General features: G+C 55.5%; 1 pseudogene; it reads right to left on the bottom strand.

The window, feature by feature from the left end:
- Positions 1–2990: 2990 nt before the first annotated feature.
- LOC107183882 lies at positions 2991–3822 on the bottom strand (annotated as a pseudogene).
- Positions 3823–6288: the final 2466 nt, after the last annotated feature.

The raw sequence follows: 6288 nt of genomic DNA, 5'->3' as shown, positions 1-6288 counted from the left end.
GGCCTCCCGGGAAGCCGGGGGTCCCCGTCTGTCCCCAGTTTGGCCCGGGCGCTGCGGGTCTGGGGAGGCGCCGCTCCGCGGTGATGCCCCAGCTTATGCCAAGGTCGACCCCACCGGCTCCGGCGGCGTTGGGGTTCTGGGTCCGGTTTGGTGAGGGTTGGTGGGTGGCTGTGGCCTGATCCTGGACAAATCCCCCAGCAGCTTCTCCCATGGGGATCCAAAGCAAGTGGAGTGTGTGTGTGTGTGTGTGTGTGTGTGTGTGTGTGTGTACTTGGGCTGTGCCTGTGGACATGTGTGGAGGAGGGCCTGCCACCATAATCAAGTGTCCCCGCACGCAGGGCTTGCTGTGGGGGTGAAAGAGCAGTCCTTCCCAGATGACCAACCCCATTCTCCAGATGAAGGGGTGGCTTCCTGGGCCCTGGCGGGTGAGTCAAAGGCGGGAGGTCTCTGCCCTGCCGCGTTCAGCCTGCCTTCCCATCTCCCTGGCCGTGAAGTCCCCTCCCAGGATGCTCCCACCTCCTTCCTTCCGAGCCCTGGGGACCCCTCTGAGGTACTGGCCCAGGAGCTGGCAGGTGAATCTCCTGTGAGTCCCCCTCCCTAGGGGCTGGAGCACCTGCTGAGTGAACAGTTTGGTGTGTTGGGGGTAGGCTGGAGGTGCCTCCCTGCTCCCCCTTGGAGGCCTGCCGCAGCTTCAGGGTGAGCCCTCTCTGGCCCTCTTGGCCTCCCAGGCCAGATCTGAAGCTGGTGAACTGGGAACTGATTCCCAGAGATCACCACCACTACCTACAATGATAATTGCAACAGCATCACTGCCAATACCACCACCACCAACAGTAGCAATACCATCATTACCAAAAATACATCATCATCACCAACTGCAACAATAATTGCAACACCATCACCACCACCAATAGCATCACTACCACCACCACCACCACCACCACCACCACCTAGTCAGGTCTTGAGGGACCTTGGTCAGAGCCAGTCAACATCAGCGGTCCCATTTGGGGATGACAGCAGACTCTCAGGTCTGCCCACACCCTCACCCCACACCCACCTCCACCCCCACTAAATGCTGGTAGTACCTGCCTCGGTTGTGCAATTAAAAATGTCTCCAGCCCTGATCTGTGTGGCTAAGTGGTTGGAGCATTGCCTGTGCACTGAAGGCTCTCAGGTTTGATCCCAGGTCAGGGACATGTACCTTGGTTGTGGGTTTGCTCCCCACTCCAAATTGGGGTTTGGGTGGGAGGCAACCAATCAATGTGTCTCTCACACATGGATGTTTTTCTCTGCCCCCCTCCCATACATACCCCCCCACCCCCCATCATTCTCTCTCTGAAAAGCAGTGGGGAAAAAATATTCTCGGGTGAGGATTAACAAAAAAAGTCTCTAGATCATACCAAATGTTCCCTGGGGGAGAAATCACCTCTGGTTGAGAATCACTGGCCCGGAGAAACTGGGAGATTTAGACACTGAGCAGAAGAGAAGGAGCTGTGAGAGGAGACGGAGGAACAGCAAGGAGGTGGAGGAGAGCAGGAGGGGGAGTTACAGGAGCCAGAAGAGTGTCTCCAGTACTTGGTCATTATCCTTTAAAGCGTCAGTCAGATCCTGTCACTTCCTGCTTAAAACCACCTATAGGCTTCCCATCGTATTGAGCGTAGAGTGTCCACTGCTTCCCATCGCCTATGTGTAGGGTGGCCATACAGTTTATCATCTAAGCCTGGGCCGCCTTTGAAAGTGAAAGAAGGGATACCGATGTCTGGTCCCCTGAGCTGGCCCTGCCCCTGCCTTGCTCACTCAGCCAGGAGAGCCTTCCGGCCATCCCAGTAGTTGGTGCTTGTGGCATTTGCTGTTCCTTCTGCGGGAACCCTCTTCCGGCACCCGCTTCATCAGGACATACACTAACACTGAAATTCTCTCCCCAGATCTTCTCGGATGATCTCACTCCATGCCGGTCTTTGCTCAAATATTACATCCTCAGCGAGGACTTTTTTGACTCCCTATCTAAAATAGCTGCCAATCCCCCAGTCACTCTGCCTCCCCCACCTCACTTTATCTCACTATACAGCATCTAGCACAGTGGTTCTCAACCTTCTGGCCCTTTAAATATAGTTCCTCATGTTGTGACCCAACCATAAAATTATTTTCGTTGCTACTTCCTAACTGTAATGTTGCTACTGTTATGAATCGTATTGTAAATATCTGATATGCATGATGGTCTTAGGCAACCCCTGTGAAAGTCGTTTGACCGCCAAAGGGGTCGCGACCCACAGGTTGAGAACCACTGATCTAGCGCTATCGTTGATAGTATACATGTTGATGCATTTGTGTATTGTCCCTGTCCCCCTCCAGAAGATAAACTCACTGGGGTAGAGATTTCTCTTCTGTTCACTGCTGACTCTCCAGCACCCAGCACAGTGCCTGGCATGTAGTAGGTGTGCAATAAACACCTGCTGGTAGAATAAACTCATTTGAGAAGCTTGACTGATGGGTAAGTGCACCATGGGAATAGCTGGAGGGAGATGTGGAATCCAGGCTGTGTTTGCTTTTGCTCTGTTTCATCTTTCAGATGCGAAAGAGTGGGGCATTGACCAAACACCAGGAAACCATCGCTCCATGGGGCTCTTATGAAGAGGCTTCCACATTGACTGTCAAGTTCTGGGGGGAGCAGGAATCACTTTTGTTGCTCATTATTATGCCCCTTAGTGCCTAGCAAAGTGTCTAGCACATAGTAAGCACTTAAAATGTTTGTAAAATAAATAAATCAATAAAACAAAAAATTTTATTGCATTTACAATGTACTGGGCATGGTACTATTTGATATATATTAACTCATTTTTTGTTTGTTTTTCTTCTTAATACAGTATTTATTTGTCTTCCTTCTGTCCAACTCTGAGCCAACCACTTTCCTGGGACTTGCCTGGGACATATAGGAAAAGGAACACACAGGGCAGACAAGACATGGGAGAAAGAACGATGGGGGTGGAGACAGCTCCCTCACATGGCGGAGAGGACGAGAAAGGCCACCAGCAGGCAAAAGAGCCCCATGGCCTCTGAGAGGGCGAAGCCCAGGATGGTGTCGGAGAGCTGTTGCTTCAGAGAAGGGTTCCTGGCCTCACCGATGATGAGGCTCCCAAACACAGTCCCAATTCCAGCCCCAGAGCCTGCCACCCTGCTGTGGCAGCCCCAGCCCCGATGCACTTGGCTGCTGCGTCAGTGTCCCTTGAAGTGGCGCTGGTTTGGAAGCTGCGGCTAGAAATAAGCTGGGTCAGGGGACGTGGGGCGGCCAAGCTGCTGAGGCCCTCACCTGCCGGTGCCGCTGGTGTTTCACCGCTGCAGACAGTGACCAGTGGGCGGCTCGCCGGGAGGGGCTCCTGACCAAGGAGGGGTGGAGACCAACGGTGCAGGCACACATTCCAGGGGGTGAGGGGAGCTGCTCCCAGTGCAGAGAAGGCAGATCACACTAACTCATTTAAACCTCACAACAACCTATTATTATTATATTATTATTACCTCATTTAGTGAGACATAGGGAAGTTCAGTAACTTACCAAGATGGCACAGCTAGTAAGTGGTAGAACTGGGACTCTAAGCAGGCAGGCTGGCACCTAGATTCATGCTGGAAGCCACTGCATCCTGCATTCGAGTGGGGTAGACCAATCAGGAGACTCATGCAACAGCTAGGCGTTTGGGGCTGGTGCAGAGGGGATGAAGAGGGAACAGACCCGAGTCATGCTGGGGGTCCTGTCTGGGTGACTGCGTGGGCGCAGGTGATCGTACCCATGGGAAACACAGCAGAGGGTGAGACGTTCAGTGTGGCCATGCTGTCTGTGAGACCCAGGGGACACCCAGGAGGAGAACCCGGAGAGGCCTGGGCTGCAGCAGAGATTGGGTGGCTGGTAGCTGAAGCCATGGGAACATGCGATATCACCAGGAGCTAGTACAGAGCCAGCAGCAGGAGAACCCAGCAGAGAGGCCTGGGAGCAGCAGCCAGAGAAACCGTGGGAAGGAGGCGGAAACTCAGGTAAGAATGAAGCACCAGGGGCCCAGGCCATAGAAGGACAAGAATAAAGGCTTGATCCCCAGGCCAGGGGCTCTGGGAGGAAGGTGTACAATCAGGAGGTCACAGAAGCCTTGGCATGGATGGAGGAGGCAGAAGCAGGGGCCTGATCCATGGATCAGGAAGTGTCTGAGGGAGGATGGAGAAGCAGGTTTGGAGAAGGGGCAGGAAAGTGAGAGAGGGCACAAAAGGCAGCTCCAGAGGCCAGCGGGTCTCAGGGGGATTTGCTTGCTGATGAGAGGGGGTTAGGAGTAGGCAGAGGAGTGCCCAGGAGCGCAGTCAGCCTCAGTCCCGAGGAAGGGAGGCAGAGAGGGGCCCTCTGCCCTCCTCACTCTTCCCCTCCCCCAACTCTGATGTGAGCGAGCAGGAAGAGATTTTCAAGGGCAAGTTTCAGCTCCAGCAAACTTTCTCAATCCCTGGCTCCCACACGAGGTCAACCCTGTCTTCCCTCGGGGCTGGTATTCATGTTACTAAACTGACAAGACCTGGGCTCCAAATGGTTGGGTTGCTTGTGGGCCATATGATGAAACCAGGACCTCTGCTCGGCCAGGCCCTGAGCCTTGCCTGCTGGGTGGTGGGGCTCTCCGGAGTCCCAGAAGAGAGGATGGTTGGCACAGACAAGCTTGGGGCAGTGGTTGGCAGTTGCTAATTGTGCGATCATTTATGTCTGTCTCTAGCCGGTGAAGGCAGGAACCAGGGTGGGTTTGCTCATCGTCGTCTCCTCTGTGCCTGGCAGTTTCTGGCACATAGTAGCTGTTTGATAAACATTGACCAAGTGACTAGTGACAGGGAGGGGAGCTGGGGGCCTGCAAAGGCCTCTACCTTCCCTGTGGAGGAGGTGGTGCCTGGCCCTGGGCAAACACAGAATCCTACCAGGGACTACCCTCTGCAGAGCCTTGGCCCTCCCTTTGTGTCTGGGGACACAGACCCAGAGAGGGGCAGAAACAGCCTGGAGCCCCACAGTAAGGCAGGAGGTGAGCGCCAGTAAGAGAGGCCTTCCTATGCTGTGGTTTTCTCACTGGTAAAATGTGATCATAACAAAACGTAGGCTTGTTGTGAGGATGAAATGAGGTAAGATGCATAGAGCAGTGCCGGCTGTTTCGAGTGTAATGTTAGCGTGTGACTGAGCCTCTGTTTCCATGCATTTCCTCCTTGGGAGCCTCATCGACTCCCATGGCTTTCCCTGTAATAAGCCGATGATTCCCAAATTGCTATCTCCAATACAGACCCTTTTTTCTGAGCTTTGGGCCCGTACATTCAACTGCCCAGTGTTTCTCCTTACACTTCTGCTGGTCCAGCTCTGTGCCAAAACCTAGCCCCGGGTGGGCTGGGCTTGTTCCAGAACACCCCACCCCCAGCCGCCTGTGCCAAGGCCCGCATCGACGGGGCCTCCAGATGTCAGGCATTCCCATCACCACCTTCCCGCTTGGTGCTGTGTCCTGAGAACAATCCCAGCCTCCTTTCCTCACCCCCTCCCTGACCCCTGCTCTCCCAGGCCCTCCTGTCCTCCCCTTGCCCTCCGCCCCTGCTCCCCTGGGACCCATTGCGCTCACTCCCCACCTCCCCAGCTGCCACCACAGCTGGTCTCTGACGGCATGTGCAGCTGCTGTGAGCCACATGTGATGGACAGGCGGTGCACAGCCACCCCTGGGGCCCACTGGGTGGGGGTGGGACCATCTGTCTGTGTCTGTTTGTCTGGCTGCCCTTCCCCCCCCTCACACACACACACTCCTGAGTGCCTTCTCCAGGGAAGGTGGTGGACAGTATCGGTTTGGTCCCCTTCTCCATCCTTGGGTTGCAGAGTCCATGAGGGTCATGCTCCCTCTTTGGGGGTCCGGTGGCCCCAGCTCAGGGCCCCCGAGAGCAGACTGGAGGGCTGGCCCAGCTGTTTCGATGCACATACACTCCTGTGTGCAGGCAGCACAGGCCCCCATAGCCTGCTCAAGGCCCAAATGACGGTGGGCGATCAGAGCCTCCCCAGCTTTCCCAGGCCTGGGGTGGGGGTGGGGGCTGCCGTGGAGGGAACCAGCGGCCTCAGACACATTCCAGAGCCCCCTTGGCAGCGCCCAGAGGCTTCTCGGCCCTGGGGCAGCGCCAGCAGCATCTGTCTTGGTTCCCACACTCTGGCCTCTCCGGAATCTCCACAGATTTCTCTCTCTGTGCACATGACGTCAGCACAGACAAGGACACTGCGATGGAGGAGGGAGAGAGGCTGAGGGGAGCCATGCT

This window comes from Myotis davidii, unplaced genomic scaffold (assembly GCF_000327345.1).
Source record: "Myotis davidii unplaced genomic scaffold, ASM32734v1 scaffold2763, whole genome shotgun sequence".
Taxonomy (NCBI): Eukaryota; Metazoa; Chordata; class Mammalia; order Chiroptera; family Vespertilionidae; genus Myotis; species Myotis davidii.
The sequence above is the reverse complement of the archived record's forward strand: the minus strand, read 5'-3'. Positions and strand labels throughout refer to the sequence as shown.